Source organism: Diabrotica virgifera, chromosome 1 (genome assembly GCF_917563875.1).
Source record: "Diabrotica virgifera virgifera chromosome 1, PGI_DIABVI_V3a".
Taxonomy (NCBI): Eukaryota; Metazoa; Arthropoda; class Insecta; order Coleoptera; family Chrysomelidae; genus Diabrotica; species Diabrotica virgifera.
The window spans coordinates 134,861,776-134,888,236 of NC_065443.1; the positions used below are offsets into that span (position 1 = coordinate 134,861,776).

General features: G+C 34.7%; 1 protein-coding gene across 1 annotated transcript in view; it reads left to right on the forward strand.

Annotated features, from left to right (window-relative positions):
* LOC114333519 (leucine-rich repeat-containing protein 24-like) overlaps window positions 1–26,461 on the forward strand; it is a 264,133-nt gene that overhangs the window by 60,057 nt on the left and 177,615 nt on the right. Inside the window, exon 2 of the mRNA XM_028283404.2 lies at window positions 8,429–8,510. The gene's annotated coding sequence lies outside the window, so the exon portion shown is untranslated. The remainder of the gene's footprint in view (window positions 1–8,428; window positions 8,511–26,461) is intronic.

Sequence of the window (26,461 nt, forward strand, 5' to 3'; positions counted from 1 at the left end):
AAAAGCGCTATAGGTAAGCAGCAGTGTGAGAAAGGGCGTATACCGATAGCTGTTTGCGTTCTCTGTTGTACCTGAGCGAGTCCGTTCGCTCTAGAAAAATCACGTGACCTGGCGATCCCATGTTGTTGTGTCTCGAAACGTTAGAGTAATTATTATATATTATAGTTTTTTAAGTAACTTTTTCTTAATTAAAGGAAAATAATACGTACTATACAATAGATTTTGCAAATATGATAGAAAAAACAGATTTATTATTATAAATATATAGGTAGAAAAGTATAAAAGTATAAACTAAATTAATTCTGTGTCCGAATCTTGTACTTCTTCTTCAAATTCCTCATCTGTGCTTAAATATTCACTGTCTTCTTCTTCGTCAGACTCCCCTCGAGACTCAGATTCCTCTTCTACATGATCTGCAAATAGTTGTAATATGTATTTAGAATTAATTAAAAATTAATTAGCGATAATTTAATTGAATTACTACGTATTCTCTGTCCTTTTATACGGAGTCGAAGCCTGGACAATCACGGGCGCATCTGAAGAAAGACTTGCCATTGTTGAGATGTGCTGTTATTGAATAATGTAAAAAATATCATGAACACAACACGTAACAAACACGGAAACATTAAGAAAGATGAAAAAGGCAAAAGAAATACTCAACACTATAAAGGAAAGAAAGATGAGCCAAAATAAATATTCATTCTCTTCTTCTTCGTCAGACTCCCCTCGAGACTCAGATTCCTCTTCTACCTGATCTGTAAATAGTTGTAAATATGTATTTAGAATTAATTAAAAATTAATGTATAACTAATACTTAATACTTTTCCTTATATTATAAATTACATCATGTTTTTTATTTCTTAGTATATGACCAAAGTAGCTCATTTTTCCTTCCTTCATAGTGTTGAGTATTTTTTTGAATTTTTATCCTTATTAATGTTTCCGTGTTTGTTACGTTTTGCGTCCATGATATTTTTTACATTATTCGATAACACCACATCTCAACAATGGCAAGTCTTTTTTCAGATGCGCCCGTGATTCTCCAGGCTTCGACTCCGTATAAAAGGACAGAGAATACGTAGCAACTCAATTAATCAATCACTAATTAATTTTTAATTAATTCTAAATACATATTACAACTATTTGCAGATCATGTAGAAGAGGAATCTGAGTCTCAAGGGGAGTCTGACGAAGAAGAAGACAGTGAATATTTAAGCTCAGATGAGGAGTTTGAAGAAGAAGTACAAGATTCGGACACAGAATCAATTTAGTTTATACTTTTATACTTTTCTACCTATATCTTTATAATAATAAATCTGTCTTTTTCTATTATATTTGCAAAATCTATTGTATAGTACGTATTATTTTCCTTTAATTAAGAAAAAGTTAAAGTAAACACCATCTATCTATCGCCCGTCGGCAAATTCAAACAAAAATATAACTCCAGACCATCTTTGACCACCTTTAGTCCAGACAAATTAATATATGTATTTAATATATTTTTACCACCAAAAATGAGATGTTTTAATCAAATATTGCTTCAAATATAATCTGCAGAATAATTTTGAATCACGTTCCGCTAATGAACTTGCTTTTTTGTCCTTAAAAGTAGAAAAAAGTTTCAATTCTATTGCTTAATATTTCATCTAAATATAATCGTCTAACAATTTTAACTGTAGTAATGCCCAAGTATACATTTTCAAGTGTTAAACTTGATTGATTTACAATGAGTAACCCGGTTGTAAAAATACCGGCGTGTGCTTAATCAAAGGGACATTGATTTACTCGAATTTCATAACAATACAAACGTTATCTGTTTGAATTTGCCGACGGGCGAAATATCTATGGACCCGACTTTACTTAAAAAACTATAATATATAATAATTACTCTGACGTTTCGAAGCACAACAACATGGGATCGCCAGGTCACGTGATTTTTCTCGAGCGAACGGACTCGCTCAGGTACAACAGAGGACGCAAACAGCTATCGGTATACGCTCTTTCTCACACTCCTGTTTACCTATAGCGCTTTTCATTTATATGCACGCGTAATTTGTTCGATCACATGGCAGTTGGAAAATTTCACCAAAAAAAACCTGTCTTTGTAGAATATTTATTTTTAATATTAAAAAATACCCTGTCAAAATAATAATTGTACTTCCCTGTCCTGAAGGAATGTACATAGCTTTGCATGTATAGTTGTATATTTTATACTCGTTAATAGTATGTACAGATTCAGATGAAATCTTCTGAAGTTCAGATGCATCCCCTGAAAATAATCCTGGGGCGCCCATGCAAGTATCTTGCAGAGTTAAAATCGCCCTCAAATCGCCTGGCCTGTTTATTTTCTTTATATTTGAATATTTAAATTTACTTTAAAGTCACGTTAATGATATTTTTTGTAATAACAATTTTTACCCTTTTTTTAACTTTGGGGGGGATTTTTGGGGAAAATAACCGCTACCCTCCAGCCAGACCGGCATTTTTGTATTAGGCTATCATGGAAGAGTCACCTGAAAAATTTTCAGGTTGCCTAAAATACCTACTCAAAAATGTCTCACAGCTCTTATACTATTATAATACTTACTTATTATATTTCCTTTTTATTCTTAAAATTATGTAAATAAATATTGTTCGCATTGTAAAATTCTGATTTAGAAATATTCCTGGACGATTTTAAAGGAAAGAGTAATTCAAATATGGTAAAACTGACTTTTTGGTAATATTTTCTTTAGCTGACAATTATTCTAAGTATAGTAGCCGACATTCTTTCAGGGGATCTAAATAAAATTTGTTAAATATATTGATGTTTTTGGTTTTTTTTTTGTACAAATACAACACTGTTGTTGTATTTTTAGTATATATTATACTGAACGCTTAATGATTCTGGAGAAAGAAAACATCGACAAAAGTGTGTTTCCCAAATGTCTGTTTCCTACGTGTTACCCAAAAAACCTCTAAATGTAGTGCACTTTGCAAGTTTTAAACTTTAAGTTTGTGTAGTGTCTTGTTCAGTATGTGACCCGTTTTTCTGTGTTTATATTTATTTGCAGCTATTTTCATTTTATCTAAATGAGTTCACAATTTAGTTGTTCCACAATATATAAAATAAAACAGATGGCTTCAATCTATTTTATTTCTTTACAAAACCTTATGGGGGTTGAAAATTGGACAATAAATAAGAAAACCAAAAACAAAATAAGAACGACAGAGATAGAATTCCTTTTTTTTTTTTTTTTGGGAGGTGAGAATCTTCAAAAGACCCTCTGGGAAGGTGTCCCAGGTGTGTCGGATTCAGTCCGGCACGCTTCACCGCGGGCCGAGACCGCCTACCGACTAAATTCACCCCCTCTTTCTCCAGCCGACGGGTCTGGAACCGCACTTAGCGTGCATATCTGACCCGCCGACCTTCACTCTTAACTCCCCTCCGGCACTCTTCGCGTGCATTCCATGAGTTTGGCGGCCTCCTAGCCTCCTCCCCGCAAGAGCCTCACGCCAGACCGGCCGGTGAAGCGACCGTCCAGCGCAACCCTCCCACGGGTAGGGCGACCGGGATGCCCCCTCACGATGGAACTAGCAAAACAGAACCAGTTGGTAATTACGAGCAACGTCAAACATTCTTACTCTCATCAATTTATTCATTCAATACACACATTCATTAAAAATCTCAGACTTGAAACAAGGAGGCAGTTGGCGTAGGTTGGATGTAAAAGGTCCTCCCCCGCCAGCTGCCCCAGGACGGACACGGGTAGAACAAGGAAAACATAAATCAAAACAGAAACAAAACGAGAAACACAAGAGGCACTCAGCCTGAGTAGAAGGTAAAAGTCCCCTACTGAATGCCTCTTGAGACATGCACCACAGTTAAATAAGATTAGAATAAAAACGGTAAAATGTTATATAAATTAAATTGATAAATAAATAAATAGATCGATAAAACATAATAAATAATATAAAATAAGGGCAGTCAGCGTAGATTAGATGTAAAGGGTCCTCCCCCGCTGACTGCCTTGCATGACACAAACACGTTAAAAAAATGAATAAAAAAATAAATAATGACGATTGGTCATCCCGCTTGCAGACGCTTCTCTTTTTCCTCTTTGTGCTTGATTGTCTTGGTGACAAAAGCAATGATCAGGTCGAAGTCTCTCTTGCTGTCGATAGCTTTATAGATTAGCTCATGAGGCTCGCCTAGAGGGGATCCCAGCACCAGCTGCATCTCGGTACGCCCCGCGTGATATGCAGGGCACTCAAACACAACATGCTGCGCGTCATCCACCACTCCACAGTCGGGACATAGATTGTCCCCGGTCATCCCTATACGATAGGTAAATTTCCTAAACGATCCATGTCCCGTCAAGAATTGTGTGAAGTAATAGTTGACGCGCCGATGCCGGCAATCGTACCATCTCACCACATCCGGAATCAGGGATCTTGTCCAGGCTGCCTTCTCGACTTCGGCTGTCCATTCCCTCTGCCACATCTGTAGACTTCTCGTCCTTTCTTGTGGTCCTGAACCTATTGCCTCCTTGCCCCTTTGGTACATTCGGACTCTTTCTCCGGCCAGGATGTGCACCGGCACAGCACCAGCCACCACCAGAGATGGAATTCCTAAGGAGAAGCTACAGAGTAACAAGAAGAGATAGCATAAATAACGTAGAGATTAATAACAAAATGGGAAAGAACTCAGATATACTAAACTACACCGAATAGGAGAGATTAACCTGGTACGGACATGTCAAAAGGGTAGACCAAAATCGTTGGATAAATAAAATAACACAGAAGAGCCCAATAGGAAGAAGAAAGAGAGACAGACCCCGAAGATGTTTCTGAGATGAAGTGGACCAAGCAATGGAAAGAATAAATCTACAGGAAGGGAACTGGCAAAACAGAAAGAGCTGGAGAGAACGGTTGAGTAAACGAATATAGTGAAAACTGTGGAAATGCTTAGTATGTATACAAAACTACTTCAGACACTATCCAGATCTGGATTCCCAACCACCTCGTCAACATATATCCCACTTGTTAACGCTTTGTAATGAAGTAGAACCACTAGACAACACTATGGTATAATTGAGAGCTTAGTACGCTTCCATTCTACCATATTCCCTAAACCGACATCATTTTAAAGGACTAAGTTTTCAATCTAATAGCACATAAAATAACACTAAAAACATTACTCTACATCCCACCAGATTGAAAACAATGGGAACCTTCTCTGGTTACACCTCCGAGGGTTCTAAAATTTGAAAGCCATAAAGGATGCTAAGACTAAAGAACCCCGGCGTGCAGTTACGGATTGCAACGAATGAAATGACAGGGATGCCCTAGCGGCAACTGCTAGCAAAAGACTAAGTTTTCAATCGAATAGCACATAAAACAACACTAAAAGTGAACTGAATCGAATATAAACAAAAACTGCCTTTATCTTTTCCATTTTTACTCAGTTTTGAGTATTTAGAAACTGTCTTTCGGTTCTTTTCCTAGACGAAGAGAAGGTAAATGCGTGGCCTAAGTGTCCTCTAATTGATTTCTCCTATTTTCGTCGTCTCTGTGATTATATATTTTAAAATCCGGAGATACGGGATGCAGCCAGAAAGCAGTTTATTAACGAAAAGTCTTGGATTTAAAATATTGTCTATTATATTTTTATTTCAATTATTCTAATTGTTTAAAAAGTAGTAAACTTTGTATCTAGGGCTTTTCATTGTTTTCCTTGTAATACGAGAGATGTCGCTAGATTGTGTCTCAAAAGGTGGAATCATTGTGTCGCGATGGTTTCCCTTAAATAGGCCAATTGTTTATATTCCTTTCAGAGTTGTGACTGCATAGCTTCACTGAGGAGGCATGAGGATGCTGAAATAGCTATATGGAGATGGTGGTCCAACTCTGAATCGGATATAAACAAAAACTGCCTTTATCTTTTCCATTTTTACTCAGTTTTGAGTATTTAGAAACTGTCTTTCGGTCCTTTTCCTAGACGAAGAGAAGGTAAATGCGTGGCCTAAGTGTCCTCTATTTGCTTTCTCCTATTTTCGTCGTCTCTGTGATTATATACTGTAAAATCCGGAGATACGCGATGCAGCCAGAAAGCAGTTTATTAACGAAAAGTCTTGGATTTAAATTATTGTTTATTATATTTTTATGTCAATTATTCTAATTGTTTAAAAAGTAGTAAACTTTGTATCTAGGGCTTTTCGTTGTTTTCCTCGTAATACCAGAGATGTCGCTAGATTGCGTCTCAAAAGGTGGAATCATTGTGTCGCGATGGTTTCCCTTAAATAGGCAGATTGTTTATATTCCTTTCAGAGTTGTGACTGCATAGCTTTACTGAGGAGGCATGAGGATGCTGAAATAGCTATATGGAGATGGTGGTCCAACTCTGAATCGAATATAAACAAAAACTGCCTTTATCTTTTAACACTAAAAGTATTACTCTACATCCCACCAGATTGAAAACAATGGGAACCTTTTCTGGTTACACCTCCGAGGCTTCTAAAATTTGCAAGCCATAACGGATGCTGAGACTAAAGAAGATGAGGGAATTTTACAATTTATAATTGACGTCCCATCTTTAAAATTCCCTCATCTTCCTTAGTCTCAGCATCCGTTATGGCTTGCAAATTTTAGAAGTCTCGGAGGTGTAGCCAGAGAAGGTTTCCATTGTTTTGAATCTGGTGGGATGTAGAGTAATATTTTTAGTGTTGTTTTATGTGCTATTAGATTGAAAACTTAGTTTTTTGCTATCAGTTGCCGCTAGGGCATCCCTACCATTTCGTTCGTTGCAATCCGTAACTGCACGCCGGGGTTTGTCTTGGTTGGGTAAGGGAGAGTGGCATATGTGCCTCCTGATGAGAGACTAATAAGTTTCGAAGCCGGTAGAGGCGCTTGCTGCACTCTCTGATTGAACTAGAATACGATGCGGATGTAGTTTCGTGTTGCAACGAAATTGAAAATGGTTATTCATTTTTGACATTGAAACGAAATACGCGATGGACTACCCCAGCTAATTGAAATAATATTCGAAAATATTACCTCAATCATCCAAGATAGCCATCGCTACACCCTCATCTTAGCTCAGTCACTCAGGTATGTGTTCGTCTTGTCCTAATATTAGAAATGAACTCTGAAAATTCAGAATGGAAGCAAACAAAACAGTATTTTTAACTAATCATGTTTATTGTTCATTAAGATATAATAAAATATGACTTAGTAAATTGCATTAACAAATATATTCAAATTCTTGCCAAAAACTAAAATTTCTGGATTATACTTATGGCTTTTGGTAGCTGATGGTAACTTCTTGATGTCGAATGGTACTTCTGTGGACTTCCCTTGACCTGGGCAGATGATGTGGCCCTAGGTCAGTGCAGCTACGGTCTTGGTGGTGTCGTACTTGGATGTTGGGTGCTGCTGTCTAGATGTCATGGTCCCATTGTCATCACCCTTAGTGTCATCGCCGGCGATAGACTTTTTGAAGCTCCCAGAGGGAAGACGGTGATCTTATCCAAAAAACTGTAACAGTAAAACACATATCAACAATCAAGAAGCTAATAACCAAACTGTACCTTTGCCAAATAGTATCCCAAAAATAGTAGATGGCAAGGGTAGATTAAATGGAATTTAGATGAGGAGAATAGTTAAAATTTGATTACTAAACGTGCAAGCACGTAAATTAGAAATAAATATTTAAAACTAAAATATCAGAACACATGGTCTTACATTGGAGGTTAGATATAATAATTTTTAGAAAAACTGTAAGATGTAGAAATGTAATTACAAGAAAAAATAATAATGATTTCTTACCCCAATCTTACCTCAAGAGGAAGATGATTTAGATAAAAATGATTTATTTTTGAAGCTTCTTTGCCTTTTATGACAATTACACCACTATTTTGAGAATAAAATATGGGGGCTGTCACTGTCATTAAAACGACATGACAACGAACCTTGGACCGAAATTTGAAATAACGATCATGGAACACAAGAGTTGATACAATGTAAATAGGGTTGCCTATAGAACGGGCACCAAACTAGTTTTTAACGAAAAAGCAAGTTAAAACAAATAAAAGAAGATTATTACTAATGAAGTATTAAAGAAAATAAAGTAAAATAATTAATTAAAAATAAAATATCAAAGATGTGACGTTTGTAATGTTATATCATTTTAATTTGACCTTACCGGGGTCTAAAGATGGACAGTAAATTATAGTGTCCCAAACCGGTCGTACTTTTGACTCAATAATACAGATTGTGAGGAAGTCTGAATTTTATTTTTGCAATCCATTTAATAATGTATTTTACTTCTTGCCATATTTCGCCCAAAATGTACTCTTTGCATTTGTTTAATACAGAAAATTAAAAAGAATATTCAATTATAATCATGTTAAATATTGCTTACATTAATAGTTATTAATTTTTATTTCAGACCAGTTGCAGTTGATTCGTCAGTGACGACAAGTACTCCGAGCATTCCCGACTCGCGAAGTTGTTTGAAAGAGATGGACCACGTAAGTTTTGTAATTTGCTTATATAATTAAATTGCCTAATTAAACATTGTAGAAGACAATGAATATAAGCAGGTATGGGCAGATCACTACAGAGAACTCTTGACGGAGGAATACAATGAAGAAGAAATGCTTGAGGAAGAGGAAACAGTGGAAGAAGAAACATACGAAATACACATTGAAGTCTCAAAAGAGCCAACAATAGAGGAACTCGAGGAAGTAATACAGAGGAGCAAAAATGGAAAAGCTCCAGGAAAAGACGAAATTAACATGGAACTTATAAAATATGGAGGAAAGATACTGAAGGAAAAAATACTATCACTATTGAAAAATATATGGAAGGAAGAGAAGATGCCGGCGGACTGGGAGATAGGGCAGGTAATAACAATACATAAAAAGGGAGACCAACAAATTTGTGAAAATTATAGAGGAGTAACATTACTAAGCACAACGTATAAAATATTGACTTCAATAATAAGGTAAAGATTGTCAAAGATCACGAAGAAGAGAGTGGGACAATACCAATGTGGATTCACAGAAGGAAGATCGACAATAGATGCTGTACACACGACAAAACAAATAATGGAAAAAGCAAATGAATACAAACTAGAATTATAAATGCTATTCATCGACTTCAAACAGGCATTTGATTCGATTAAGAGAAAAGAACTAATGATTGCCCTGGAAAAATTAAAAATCCCACATAAACTCAGAAAATTAAAAAATATGACAATGAAAACTACCAAAATTAGCATAAAGACACAAAGAGGCGAGACATATGAATTCATTATAAATAAAGGAGTGAAACAAGGAGATGCATTATTCACGACACTGTTCTATCTAGCTTTGGAATAAGTACTACGAAATATAAACAAAGGGAACCCAAGAACAAGAGGTGGACAAATAGTCGCCTACGCAGACAATATTGTTATTATTGCAAAGAATAGAAACATAATGAAAGAAATGGTAGAAGAAATAAAAGAGAAAGGGGAGACAATGGGACTCAGATTAAATGAAGAAAAGACAAAGATATTAAGACTAGGAAAAACAGCAATAAAACGAAAAACCAAAATAGGAAATTCAGAGTTTGAAGATGTAGAAAATTTTAAATACCTGGGAGTGACAATAAGCAAAACGGTTAAATGAATACCAGAAATAAAGGAAAAAATATTAGCCGAAAATAAAGCATATTTTGCAAATAAAACACTACTTAAAAGCAAAATACTGACTATTAAAACCAAGATGAGAATGTATAACACCATAATTAGACCAATATTATTATACGCAGCAGAAACAATGACGATGACTAAAAAAGATGCAGAAAACTTAAGAATAGTGGAAAGAAAGATCATGAGAACCATACTGGGACCAATCAGAACGGAGGAAAATGAATATAGAAGCCTAACCAATGCAGAGATCAGGAAAGTATTGAAAGAAGATATCATGACCAAGATAAAGCAATGCAGAGTTAGATGGTTAGGTCAAATCTGGCGCGCAGGAGATGAAGCAGTGACATATGCTATGATAGAATGGAATCAAGGAGGAAGAAAGAAAAGAGGAAGACTAAGATCAAAATGGTTGCAAGAAGTTGAAGAAGACTTAAAAAACGCAGGAGTCAGAGAATGGCGGAGGAAAACTAGAGACAGGAAAAAATGGAGAGGAATCGTTAAGAAGATAACATAAGCAAAAGGAACTGATCCTCCCAAGAAATGGGATCTAGAAAGCTTTCGCGACTTAGCCCCATATCGGGGTGTACAGTCACTATATATATAATAATTAAACATTACTATTTTTTAAATAGAAAACGGCTGAATGCATGAATATATGAATTTTACAAAATAAAAGGCAGATCATCAGCACTGAATTTAATTTAACCTTGCCCAAGTATACTTTCGCTCCTAGAGCATCTTCAGGGGCATTTCGTCAAGAAAATGAAGGTATCCTTCAATGTCATTTATTATGATATTAGGATTGTTGGCAACTTAAATTAACTATAACTAACAAGTACACTAAACAAAGGACAAACAGATAAATTTGAGTACCGGGTGCCGGTATAATTCTACATTGTGTGAAGATGGAGGTAGAATGTAGACCTACATCTTAAAACAATGTCCTTTGTCCTTTGTTTAGTGTATTCGTTAGTTATATGTTAGTTTAAGTTGCCAACAATCTTAATATCATAATAAGTGACATTCGAGGATACCTTTCTTTTCTCTACGAAATGCCCCTGAAGATGCTCTAGGAGCGAAAGTATACTTGGGCAAGGTTAAATTAAATTCAGTACTAGATATCTGCCTTTCATATTGTAAAATTACTATTTTTGTACTCGCCCTATTCACTAAATCACTTATTTAAAAACACCTTCGTATGGTTTTAACTGCTCCGCAAAATAGAAACGACTGTAAATAGACTCCGGATGCCATTAAATTTAGAGTGTTGAATGTGTTTTCACTTATGGGAAATGTATTAGAGCTCTGATTGAGGCTGTAGAAAGTCTGTGGAACTTGGAACCCGTATTATACAGTTGCCTAAGTGGTAAAGCCCATAACTCTGTGTTAAAGTTAACTATTTAAGTAATATAAGTTGAAAAATAAAATATAATTCAATAATAAAAGTATTCCTAAAACATTTAAACATGTTCCATAAGTTTAAAACTTTTATTGTTTGGAAATTACTTTTTTGTTACGTATTCCTTCCTCAATTAAGCTTTTTTATTGTTAAGACTTGTTCTGTCCATTAAAATGAGATAAAAAGTTTACTACTTCCGGTTGACGGAATGAAAGAGAAAGACAAGTAATTAAATTCAAGCAGACTTAGGGACTCCTATATAAATTTAAAGAACAAAATAATGATTAAAAAAAGCTCTTAATGCAATATATTTTCAAGTAATAACATTTTTTTGGTCCTTTTCAAATGTTATAAGACGTACATGTTTGTTGAAGCCGAAATTTATTGTCCAATTATCTCAGCTGTACCAATATCTGACGTAAAATACACTGTTTAAATAGTTCGAGAGGAACAAGTTGTTGCCGTTCTAATTTTAGTTTCACAGAGTACTATATTTACACTTTTTCTACGAAGAAAATAACTGAATCGAAGCAATATAAACTGTTTGGCTGATGCCGAAAATAAATCGTGCCAATTAAGCAACTAAAGAATAATATATATTCAGTTAATTTTATACAGAAAAAATTATGTGACCGAACAAATAAAATTAACAGTGTTGCATATTGTACACTAGTTCAATTTTGATCAGTATCTTAAATTATATTCTCTACTTGGTTCCAGGCTACTTGATCGTATACGCCAGGGAAATAAGGCAAAAATATACCATATTCGGGACAATTGAGCAGCCAGTTTGCAAATCGGTTTTTTTTGGGTACTATATAGGGTGTTTCATTAATAATTGTCCATATAGTAACTGGAAAAACCTTAGCACAAAATACGAAGGTTTAACCTAAAACACTTAAATAAAATGTAGTTCCTTACTGATTTACGGGGTGTTTTTTCTAAAAATTTAAAAACTATTTTTGCTTAGAATTTTTAAACTATTCGAACGTATCCTTTTCATACTTGGCAGAAAGTGCGACTACTAGACACCCTACGAAATTATGATAAACAAACGTTTCTAGCTACTACCAGAGGCGTACGACGAATTACTGTTTTCGTGCCATTTTTAGATTTTCCAATACTTTCTACGTAAATAATACACCCTTTATTGGTAACGATAAAGTCATTAGTTTTCGAGATATTTGAAGTTAAATATGAAACGGCACAGTTATTTTGATTAATTTATGATATGATTCATATGATTAAAATTTAAAAATTATTTGTACCCAGTACTTTAAAACTATTTGGCGTATCCTTGTCATACTTGGCAGAAAGTGTAGGTACTGTACACCCTACTAAATTAAGATAAATAAACGTTTCTAGCTACTACCAGAGGCGTACGACAGGGGATAGTTAATAGTTGACCCTTCCCAAATTCTACGCCACTGACGAAATTGCTATTTTAGTGTAATTTTTTGATTTTGCAATACTTTTTATGTAAATAATATACTCTTCATTTGTAACGATAAAATGATTAGTTTTCGATATATTTGAAAATAAAAATGAAGTGACACAATACATTAATCAAAATAACCGTGTCGTTTCATTTTTAACTTCAAATATCTCGAAAACTAATGACTTTATCGTTACGAATGAAGAGTATATTATTTTCATATAAAGTATTGGAGAATCCAAAAATTGAACTAAAATAGCAATTTTGCCAGCGGCATCGAATTTGGAAAGGGTCAACCATCCACTTTCCCCAGTCGTACGCCTCTGGTAAGAGCCACAAACGTTTGTTTGACACAATTTAGTAGTATGTACAGTACCTATACTTTCCACCAAGTATGAAAAGGATACATCGGATAGTTTTAAAATGCTGAGCAAAAATAATTTTTAATATTTTAGATAAAACACCCTGTAGCTCAGTAAGGAACCACATTTTATGTAAGTGTTTAAGGTTAAATCTAAGTATTTTGTGCTAATGTTTTTCCAGTTACTATATGGACAATTTTTAGTGAAACACCCTGTATACCGAATACGTTATAAATACAAAAATGCCCGTCACAGTTCGGACGAGAATTTTAGTTAATAACAAATAAGGGTCAAAAATGTTATTCATACCTTCAAAAATTATAATAAACATCAAAAAATTATACTGATTTATAAAAACTAAAAAACATGGTTACCAAAAACTTATGTATATTAACAAGTATAAAAAAGCGCCGAGAACGCCCGAGCTACATAATATATATATATATATATATATATATATATATATATATATATATATATATATATATATATATATATATATATATATATATATATATATATATATCCTACTATCAATTTGGCATCGATACATTATGCATTTACCATCGATTTGGCATCGTCTTGCAAAGTGGCATCTGTATATCGATGCCACTTTACACTACCTTAATAACTTTATTCCTGTACTTGCTACCAGAAGTCTAATCAGCTCGGTAGTTAGAGATTTGATTCCTTGATGTTACTTTAATATATCAGCTTTCCTTGTTTACCTCTTACTAAGTTATATAAGTTTATTCCATAAAATGTTTGAGTCCAAAATGATCGTACAGTGAAAATATTATATACATTTAGTTCAGTGTTTTACCGTTTTGTCGCTGCCGTTATATACATGAAAACGTATATCCCACTTTCATTATCAATCATTTTGGCATCAGAAATTTGGCATCACTGTTGAATACAATATTATTCACAACGAAAAATAGACAATTTGAGAATGTATATATTATTTTCATAAAGAAATCAGTCTGGCATCATGTTTTATTGTTTTCACCCAATTTTGAAAAAATGTGAAAACTTTGTATTATCCACGTCCGTCTGTCCGTCTGTCTGTAACCACAACTCCTCCGTCAATATACCAGCTAGAATGACAAATGAGGTATCAAATGAAAGCTGATAATCCAAGGATGGTACTAAAGGTGAGATATTTGACCTTGGCGGACTGTCCGTCGGTCTTTACGACCGCGAATATAACTCCTCCATCATTATACCAGGTAGAATGACAAATGAGGTGTCAAATGAAAGCATATAATCCAAGGATGGTACTAACGGTGAGATATTTGACCTAGGCTGTCTTTCCGTCGGTCCCTCCGACCGCAAATATAACTCCTCCGTCATTATACCAGGTAGAATGACAAATGAGGTGTCAAAAGAAAGCTTATAATACAAGGATGGTACTAAAGGTGAGATATTTGACTTAGGCGGTCTGTGACTCGGTCCCTCCGACCGCGAATATAACTTATCCGTCATTATACCAGGTAGAATGACAAATGAGGTGTCAAATGAAAGCTGATAATCCTAGGATGGTACTAAAGGTGAGATATTTGACCTAGGCTGTCTTTCCGTCGGTCCCTCCGACCGCGAATATAACTCCTCCGTCATTATACCAGGTAGAATGACAAATGAGGTGTCAAAAGAAAGCTTATAATACAAGGATGGTACTAAAGGTGAGATATTTAACTTAGGCGATCTGTGTGCCGGTCCCTCCGACCGCCAATATAACTCCTCCATCATTATACCAGGTAGAATGACAAATGAGGTGTCAAATGAAAGCTTATATTCCAAGAATGGTAATAAAGGTGAGATATTTGACCTAGGCTGTCTTTCCGACGGTCCGTACGACCGGGAATATAACTCCTCCGTCATTATACCATGTAGAATGAGAAATGAGGTGTCAAATGAAGGCTGATATTCCAAGGATGGTACTAAAGGTGAGATATTTGACCTACATGGTCTGTCCGTCGGTCTGTCCGACCGCGAGTATAACTCCTCAATCATTATACCAGGTAGAATGATAAATGAGGTGTCAAATGAAAGCTTATAATCCAAGGATGGTACTAAAGGTGAGATATTTGGCCTAGGCAATCTTTCTGTCGGTCCGTACGACCGCGAATATAACTTCTCCGTCATTATACCAGGTAGAATGACAAATGAGGTGTCAAATGAAAGCTTATATTCCAAGGATGGTACTAAAGGTGAGATATTTGACCCAGGCTGTCTTTCCGTCGGTCCGTACGACCGCGCATATAACCCCTCCGTCGTTATACCAGGTAGAATGACAAATGAGGTGTCAAATGAAAGCTGATAATCCAATGATAGTACTACAGGTGAGCGATTTGACCTAGGCTGTCTTTCCGCCGGTCCGTACGACCGCGACTATAACTTCTGCGTCTTTATACCAAGTAGAATGACAAATGAGGTGTCAAATGAAAGCTGATAATCCAATGATGGTACTACAGGTGAGCGATTTGACCTAAGCTGTCTTTCCGCCGGTCCGTACGTCCGCGACTATAACTTCTGCGTCTTTATACCAAGTAGAATGATAAATAAGGTGTCAAATGAAAGCTTATAATCCAAGGATGGTACTAAAAGTGAGATATTTGGCCTAGACAATATTTCTGTCGGTCCGTACGACCGCGAATATAACTTCTCCGTCATTATACCAGGTAGAACGACAAATAAGGTGTCAAATGTAAGCTGGTAATACAAGGATGGTACTAAAGGTGAGATATTTGACCTAGGCGGTCTGTCGGTGGGTCCGTCCGACCGCGAATGTAACTCCTCTATCATTATACCAGCTATAATAATAAATGAGGTGTCAAATGAAAGCTTATAATCCAAGGATGGTACTAAAGGTGAGATATTTGAGCTGGGTACTCTTTCTGTCGGTCCGTACGACCGCCAATATAACTCCTCCGCCATTATACCGGGTAGAATGACAAATGAGGTGTCAAATAAAAGCTTGTGGGTGAAAACCTAGGACTTACGAAGTCCAATTTAAAAATAGGGCATATCAGAGATATGCCTTAGACATCATAGAAGACAATGACACAGAAAAATCAAACAAGCAATATGTCAAAAGGGCCTTAGTTATGTATCTTCGGTCCTGTTGGTCCAATCGTGATGTATAGCACCTCAAATGATAGGATTTGACAAACAGAATACAATGAGAGAAAAATCAAATACAACCTCATGTCAAAAGGGCCTTAGTCGCGTATCTTCGGTCCTATAAGACCAATCGTGACGTACGGCATCTCAAATAATAGGACTTGACAAATAAAATACAATGACACAGAAAAATCAAATACAGCAACAAGTCAAAAGGGCCCTAGTTATGTATATCTAGTCCTATTGGTCCAATTGTGACGTACAGCAGCTCAAATGGTAGGGTTTAATGAACAGAATACAATGACACAGAAAAATCAAATACAGCAATATGTCAAAAGGGCCTTATTTACGTATCTTCGCTCCTATTGGTCCAATCGTGGCGTACAGCACCTAAAATAACTGGATTTGACTAATATAATACAATGACGTATGAAAATCAATTACAGCATCATGTCAAAAGGGCCTTAGTCTTGTATCTACGGTTCTATTGGTTCAATCGTGACGTACAGCGTCTGAAATGATGGGATTTAACTGGCAGAATAAGATGGTGTAGACAAATGAAAATGACGGCATGTAATAACACTTTAAAATTGTAGAAATAAAATGGATTAACACACATGGTATGACATATTAGGTGAGAGTATTTAACAAATAGAATACGATTACATACGTCCAGTTTTTGACAAGCGACTTCTCTACATATGATAAACGCGAAAGGGCCCCAACGTTCACTGCTCGACATAGGCCTCCCGTTCACTGCATATACCCACTGCTTTCTGACGCTGTGACTTGAGAGGATAGGATTTAACGAATAGAACGACAAAGAAGACTAAACAAGGCAGCTCACGGGAAAAACACAACTGTCCGTTTTATACTCTACAGGGAAGCATCAAATATTCAACGTAAGAATATATTAGAGTATAACGGTATGATAAATCTTTTTCTTCTTTTTTTCATTTAGTGCATTCCGTACGTTTTTTAAACATAATCAGGAGAAGTTGTTGAATTTCTGAAGTCTATAAAAGAATTTCTTAACAAACCTTTTTTTAATTGTGTTATGGATTATTTTTAAGAATGTGTTTAAAAGGCAGTTCGCAGGCTTATTGTTCAATGGTCTTATCACTTTCAAGCGCCTGTCTTTTTTGTAGGACTATTAATTGTTACTTGTGATTTCAACCATTCTAGCGGGGCAATGCCTTTTCTATAACTGAAATGAATATTGTTATCCATTTAATTTTTTTCTTCAATTAATTGAATGCCTCCTACTGGTGTTTGGTCTAAGCTTACCGTTTCTCCCCATTTAAGCTAAACTGCTCGTCAAAAGTTAGGGATATAGAAAATTATGCTCATTTTCATAGCTAATTTTTTCGAGAACAGATTAACGGATTCCACTATTTTTTTTTAATATTTTAGATTTTTCTTCAGTATTTACACAGTTGTGCAAAGGTTTACACAAACTTCTTTTTTGTACTTATACCGAGTGGTAGGTATAAGTACAGAAAAGAAGTTTGAGTAAACCTCTTGATAGGTATTAGTTACGTATCTTCACTCCCATTGGTCCCAACGTGTCGTACGGCGGCTCAAATCATTGGAATCAGCCAACAGAATACAATGAATAGGGAGCGGATTTATATGCGATCAATTTTGATGAAATATTCGCATATATATGCGGTAAAAAATTACGAAATATGCGCAAGATATGCACAAAAATACAAAAAATGCGCATTTCGGGAAACCACAAATTTTCTGTCTTATTTAGTAATCTTATTTATTATTTTTCAAATAAAATCATTTTTTATATATGCAATTTATTCACAGTTTTTACAAAAACTGCTACCAATAGTTACCTATTTAAAATAAAACAACAATATCACTATAAATATATCTTCGATTATAATTCACTACAATGTGTTTTTCCAAATTCTTTACGAGGAAACATATTCTTTGATCAGACAAAATATTTTTATAACTTGAAAAACTCCTTTCAACATCGATAATTGGTGCGTATTTAAAATAACTTGTTAATTTCCGTTAGAAAATCGTAAAACTTTGGCTAAAGGTGCAAATTCTCTTAACAATAGAGGATTTAAAAAATCACCAGAATTATAGGTAGGTACCTACCCTAATAGCACAAGGACGTCCAATGGACGTCCTTCACGGACTTTAGGGACGTCCATTGGACGTCCGTTTTCGTCCGAGGAACGTCCTTTATACGTCCTATTTTGGTCCAAATGTCGCGCTACCGAACGTCCATTGGACGTCCATCTAATGTCCGAGGGGACATATATTGGATCTTAATCGGACGTAAATTGGACCTTAATCGGACGTCCTAGGGGACGTAAATTGGACCCTAATCGGACGTAAATTGGACCTTAATCGGACGTAAATTGAACCTTAATCGGACGTAAATTGGACCTTAATCGGACGTAAATTGAACCTTAATCGGACGTAAATTGGACTTTAATCGGACGTAAATTGGACCTTAATCGGACGTAAATGGGACCTTAATTGGACGTAAATTGGACCTTAATCGGAGTAAATTGGATCTTAATCGGACGTCTTAGGGGACGTGAATTGGACCTTAACAGGACGTCCAATTTTGGTCCAAATTCCACGTTGCCAAACGCCCAATGGAGGTCCACCTAACGTCCGAAGGGACGTTCGGTGGACGTCAATTGGGCCTTCATAGGACGTCCCAGTTTGGTCCAATGTATTGCTGCCGATCATCCATCTAACGTCCTGGGAGGACGTTCGGTGGACGTCTAGAGACGATATTTATACCTGTGGAGAATGTATTGTGGGAAATAAAAAATATATTTTTTAAGGAACTTATATTACATCTTATATTAATTTACAATTATTGGATATTAGATTATTTACATTAAATTATAATTACATTTCTCCAAGAAATTAACGCACCACCTTAAAAATGGGCCATTTTTGATGTCTCGAATTTCCTAAAGCCATTGTCCCATCTAAGTGATTTTTTTAATAATATTATAGCCTAGGCTATATGGGCTACCTCCATAAGCTTGTCATGCACGGGGAGCTATACTGTAATAATATTATATCACATCGCTGAGGGAACTCTACATTACATATACTTTTCGAATCAAAACTTTTATTCTCTTAATATTATTACTTAAAAAATATATACTACATTCGTCTCGCTAAACTCGAAAAATAACTTATAAACCATAAAAATCTCCAAAAATATAAATGACATAAATGAGAATTGGCACAATTATTATTATGGTTTTAAGTTGATTTTTCGGATTTAACTACAATATTATGCAAAAAATTATGTTATATCGCAGATTTAAAATGGGTTTATCTCGAAAACAGTTATATTAAGTTTAGCGAGATGATTGTAGTACACTTTTTTTAAGTAAAAATATTAAGAGAATAAAAGTAGACTGGTACGCAGTCTGATTTTTGCATAAGAGTTTAATGAAATGGTAACAAATCAATTGGAAGTTCTGTCCGACAAAATACATGGAACGTTTTCGGTAGTCTGATGTTCCAAGTTTTTAACCTGTTCCACAATTAAAACTTCCCAGGTTCCAGTATTCCCGTACATCAAAGTTTGTCCGACTAGACACCGTGAAGCTATTAACAAATTTTCAGCTTGCTGTTAATCAACTTTTTTTATTACGCGGGATCCAGGTCTATAAATGAATACAATAAATAAGTAGGTAGGTACATATTATACACTTATTTATACGAGTACAATTAATAGTAGAGCTGGTTTTTGGGATGTTACAAGCAGCATTTGCATTTCCACAGAGATACTTATGACAGAAATAATAAAATACCGAGACGGACTATTATTATAATAATTTACAATAGGACCCGACGGCCGACGCTATAGGGACAGGTAAAATTTATGACTGAACAATGCACCGAGCATCGATACAAGCAATATGTACCGGTCGAAGGTTATTTTTTATTGTGCCAAATGGACGTATATAGTACCTACCTTTAAAAATCGAATACACAAATTAAAAGATATTTAACAACCATAAAGATTTGTCAAACTCTATCACCGACTTCATGAAAACAAGTATTACTACATTCTTTGATGGTTTTTGCTGTAAATTTTAAAGGATTGACATGAAATTTGGCATACGCATAGCTAACATGCCAAAGAAAAAAAGTGATATTGTGCCAATGTGTGCTATTGCCCTGGGGTGAGTTTCACTCTTTCTCTGGGGTGAAAAACGTTCAAAATAAGTCCGGACTTCAATAAACTGATTAATATTAAGCAACCTTTATTCCATACTTACAAAGTATGTGTACTTACAAATTAGTATGTGAATTTGGGGGGTGAGTTTCACCCCGAGGAGGGGTGATATACAAAATATAGATAGATACACAAAAGATATACAAAAATGTTTCAAAACATCGAAAAAATGTGGTAAAATGCAAATATACATATCATATTATGATAAAATTGCAATTTTGGCGATTTGCCTCTTTGGATAGAATGATGATGATGTTGATTAGGATAAAACTGCGAAGAATTTTTTTATCGAAATATAGTAAAAAATATGAAAAATATACCAAAAAGCTTGAAAAAATATGTAAGTATGTAAGGAAAAACATAAATAATTAAATAAACTTTTGACAACACAACACAAAAGTTTGAAACACTCACTATTTGGATTGGTTGTCCTGGCTTGTGATTTTCTTCTTTGCAGATGACGCTCACGGATCGATGTCAATGTCCAACGGACGTCCGAGCACGGACGTCCAATGGACGTCCAAAGGACGTTCATATTTATTCAACACGTAAGTACGTCCAACGTCGGACGTCCGAAGGACGTTCATTTATAGTCCATCCGCATTAGGACTAAAACTGGACCTATTTTGGGCACACGTACGCTCAACTTCAAAAAGATGCTCTCAATATTCATCTGTAGTAAGGATACATTGATAAAAATTATATTTTTGCTTATTAGAATTAACCACCAAACTTCTATCATCTTGGTAACGGGAATAATAAAACATTATAAAGTCCACTTTACATCAACAATAATTGAACAAGAAATTGACGACAAGTTATTCAAGGTCAAATTTGGCTTATACAAAACACAATTCTACTTCCAATTTTGCCGTGAATAAACAGAAAATAAAGAAATTTGACAAAATAAAACATATCCAATTGTTCTATTTCATCAAATTCCTTCATTTTCTTTTACAAATCATACATTTTGTACTCGTCAAATTTGGCCTTGAATAACTTAGTCAATTTCTTGTTCAATTTATTGTTGATGTAGAGTGGACATAACGAATAATTTACCGATCAGATTTTCACACTTTACATAAAAACAAAAACATGTATTAGATATTAAACTACATATACAGTTTTGAATTAAATATGATTTATAATCTTTTCCATTTAAACTATTTTATTAACATAATTAAGTTAATATTTTATTAAATAATTTTGCTGTTTAATCCCCTTATTGGTAGAATATGTCCAATATGGACGATTGGAAAAGGTCCGTATTTCGTCCGAGTACGGACGTCCAAAGGACGTTCATATTTATTCCACCCGAAGGACGTCCAACACCGGACGTCCGAAGGACGTACATATTTAGTCCACCCGAAGGACGTCCAACGCCGGACGTCCAAAGGACGTACATATTTAGTCCACCTGAAGGACGTCCAACGCCGGACGTCCAAAGGACGTACATATTTAGTACACCCGAAGTACGTCCAGCGTCGGACGTCCAAAGGACGTCCGTTTATGGTCCATGGACGTTAGGACCAAAAATTTACCTATTTTGGACGTCCAAAGGACGTCGTGTGCTATTAGGGTATTAAATATAACAAAAGTATATAAAATTCGGATTTCCGGGTAAAACATCCTTCGTCATTTTAACATCCTACAATCATTTCATAACGGCGGCGTATTATCCTATAAGTACTTTGTGTAGAGATCGTTTATTTTCTAAGAAAAAATGAAAGGCGGTTAATGAGCTGTCTCTCTTGGTTCTCGAATTAATACAGACCACAGCCTGTGCGTGGAAATATTTTGTCGAATTAAAAAATTTAAATTTTGTTTTGGACTAATGAAATAAAACATTTTAGTAGTTCCAAAATGACACAAAATCTAGGCATCGGATAAAAAAGTTTATTTGAAGAAAGTGTATTTTTTTGTTCTTCTTAATGGCGGTACAGGCTCGTTTTTTTAATATTGTATTTAATTACAGAATAATTTTCAAATATTACCCAATATATTTTTCAAATTGGGCTCTGTACCGCCATTCTTTATTATATTACGGATACGTGTGCCAAATATCTTGAAAAAATATTCAAAATTACAGCCGCAATCTTGGAACGCGTTTTGGCTACCTGTTGATCGCTACTGTATCACCTTAAACAATTTTTTAAACAAATTCACAAAAATAATTTTTTCATTACGAACGATTTTTTAGATAAGTTGGGTTATTCTGAGCAAAAAAGGTATCTTGAGATTTTTCTCTAAAATTGATTTTTGTCGAGTTATATGGCCATTTTCGCATTTTTCAGGTTTTAAATCGCGTATAACTCGACAACAATCAATTTTAGAGAAAATTGACAAGGGACCTTTTTTGTTCAGAATGTCCAAAATTATCTAAAAAAAAATTGTTCAAAGTGAAAAAATTATTTTTGTGGATTTGTTTAAAAAATTGTTTAAACAATTTTTCGACCACGGCACCTTGTGAATATGTTATAAGGACCTCTTTTTGAGTAAGTTTGTGCAAAAAAATCGAATCGGAATAATTTCACTAACAGGGGCGACGATAAATCCGGGACTATAGCGCTAATTATTAATAATTAAAAATAACAGCTTTGTAATAAAATAATGACAAAAATCTCTTAAGGACCTTGAAGCAAGGGTTTGAAACTTGATCTGCTCACTTTTTAATTTCATAATAATAACTTTTAATCGAGTTATTAAGACTTAAAAATGGCCATTTTCGCATTTTTCAAATTTTTAATCGCATATAACTCGACAACAATCAATTTTAAACAAAAATGGCAAGACACCTTTTTTGCCCAGAATGACACAAGTTATCTAAAAAAAATTGTTCGAAATGAAAAAATTGTTTTTGTGAATTTGTTTCAAAAAAATTTTTTAAACAATTTTTCGACCAATGCACCGCCCGGCACCCTTTGGATATGTTATAAGGACCTCTTTTTGAGTAAGTTTGTGCAAAAAAATCGAATCGGAATAATTTCGCTAGCGGGGGCGACGATACTGCCCGGTCTACTTTTGATGCTGATGGTGATAGAATAGATACTTTTTATATAACAAAAATAAAACTTTTTTTAAACTCTTTAAAAAATTTGTGGCGGGTTTTCCCCGAAAAGTGCGTTATTTTTTGGACATTTTACGTTGAACTAGTCGATTTGGAATTTGACGAATAAGAACCAACTTTTGATTAGCTCCAACTCTGTTTTTATTGTGTGTCCAGACTTCATACATACATCATTTTTTTTACTGTTTTATAAGCTTTATATTTGCTAGGAATAGTTTTTCGATCAAATACTTACTTTTTGATTTATTTGCGAAAAACCATCTAAAAACAAAAGTTACAAGGAATTTAATTAGTTTATCCACTTACGGACTTATTTGGACCTATATTTTTTCACACTCGAGAAGGGGGTGGTACTCATCCCCAGAAAAAAAGCACACACTGGCACTCTGATGTTCATTTCGCGAAATATCGCAGGGTTCGTATTTAAAATTTTTAATTTACTCCTCACCCCTTTCCGTGGGGGTTCGTTTTTGGTATCATTCGATAGACTTTTGAAAAATATTGAACACGCATTTTTTAGTTTTTCGATCTGACGTTCATTTCGCGAAATATTCGCTTTTTTGTGAAACTTTGTGACTCGCCCATCATTTCTTCAGATTTGGGAACACTTAATAATCGGAGGGGGCCAAGTCAGGAGAGTAAGCCGCATGAGAAAGTAATTAGAACCCCAACTCGAATTTTTGCTACTGTCACAACGCTCTTGTGAGTCGATGTATTGTCTTAGGTCTTGAGAACACTTTTTTCTTCTGCTTATGGAGTCGTTTTTCATTCATCACATACCGGAACTCACCACATAAATTTTGAAGACCCTGACATCAAAACTGTATTAAATTATATGTGATCTAAGTAAGTTAATGAAAAGTCAGAATAGATAGAGTAGAACACTTATAAAAAAAATTGTAACAAGCAATTGGACATCGTAAGTTCTAATTTTTCACAAAAAGTGACCGGAAGTTGAACCGGCAGTCGATATTTGAACCCTTCGTGTAACTTTTTGTCAGCTGATATGACGGATGAATTTTGTTCACCTACAGATATTGACGAACAGACAGGCATGAAACCGGAAGTATGTATTTGTTCTGGTCTTTCTTAGTCGTGTTGATCAATAGTTTGTACTATTTCGACGAATTTAAAACAGTACTTTCGGTTGCAACTCTGGAACAGGCAGTCCGAGGTCAAACTTCTCACATGTAATATCATATTTTGGTTATAGGCTTTCATTTGACACCTTATTTGTCATTCTTTCTGTCCTACTAATAGACGAGTTGTGTTTATTGACGGACAGACATGGATAATTCTAGGTTTTCACATTTAATGATAAAAACAATAATTATACAATTCAGTTAACCTGACTATATCATTGTGATAATGACTTCTTATCTAAAAGTGACAACGGCAATAATTGCCGTTGTAATAATTATTATTCCATTCACTCACGATAAAATATCGCAAAACCTCCAGATTTTAAAGAACCGCTTGGATTGACATGAAATTTGGCACACACGTAGCTAAAATGCCAAAGAAAAAAGTGAGATTATGCCGATATGTTCTCTTGTCCTGGATGTGACTTTCACCCCTTCTTGGAGGTGAAAAAACATACGTGCAAAATAAGTCCGGAAGTGGATAAACTGACTAATTCTAATTCTAAGCAAATTTTGTTCTATAAAAGTTTTAGGTCAATACTTTTCGAGGTATGTGCGAGTGAATACGTTTATTTTTCATAGAAAAACACGTTTTGGACGGATTTTCGCAAATAACTCAAAAAGTAAGTATGTACATATTTTATCGAAGAAAATATTCCTAGCAATAATATAGCTTATGAAAAAGAGGTGTCAGTATAAGGTCTGTAGACCCAGTAGAAGCAGGGTTGCAGCTAATGAAAAATAGGTTCTTATTCGTCAAATACCAAATCGAATATTTCAACGTAAAATAACCAAAAAAATAAAGCACTTTTCGGGAAACACTCATCATAACTCTTTTAAAGTGTTTAAAAAAAATTTTTTTTGGTGTTTTTAAAACAGTTTCTAGCGTGAAAAGTAAGCAAGTTACGCTGAAAATAAAATCGTTCCCTTTTTTTTGGCAAAAGAAAGTCATGAAAATTAATTGTTACCGCTTCACACGTTACTTTAGATAAATGTATTATTTATACAGGGTGTCTCCGAAAATAGTGCGTTCCTTTAAGGTGTGGATATAATACACAATTTAGAACAAAAAGGTGTTGTAACATTTTTTCCTAAAGTTAACCGTTTCAACAAAAATTACGTTGTTCTCCATAAGAGTAAATTTTTATTTTCATAAATTTATATGACCTGGCAACATGGCGTAGAAGAACCTGTGACTGTGAAATTTAATCTAATGGGACCCCTTGTTTATTTACTAATTGAGTATCAATTTGCATATCAAAATGTATTTTCGTTTTTTGGTCAAACGGCTGAATTTAGAATAAAATGTTATAAGACTTTTTTGCTCTACATTGTGCTTTCTATCTATACCTTTAAGGAACGCACTATTTTCGGGGAAACCCTGTATATGATCTGTAAGTTGCATTGGTTCAAAATGCTTATTTTTGAAAGGGGTTTTGTTGAAAGGCCTCGAACGAATCACTAGTCACGAGTATGTATATGCAAATTTTGAACAGCCATATCTTAACCAATTTTTGTCTTCCAGAAAATCAAAAAATTCCAAATATTTAAAAAAGCAACACCTACATTTTTTACTCTTTAAGATATTTGGTATCACTAATAATTTTTAAGTTATTTTGACAAAAGTCTTTTTTTCAAAATTAAAGATTTAAAAAAATTTACTTTAAAACCAAATTTTTCCACAAATAAGCACTTTGAACTGATGAAACTTACAAACACAAACAATACATAAAGTTACTTGTGAAGTGGTAACGATTAATTCCATTTGGGCTGTTAATTAGAGGGAGTTTTTAGAATATTTTTAACAAAAAAAAAAAAGGAACAACTGTATTTTGAGCGTAACCTGCTTACTCTTGCTGCTGGAAACTTTAAAAAAAAATAAAAATAAACGTTTTCTTAAACACTTTAAGAAAGTTGTAATAAGTTTTCCCAGAAAAGTGTTTCATTTTTTTTATTTCACGTTAAAATATTCGATTTGGAATTTGAGATATAAGAGCTTATTTTTCACTATAGT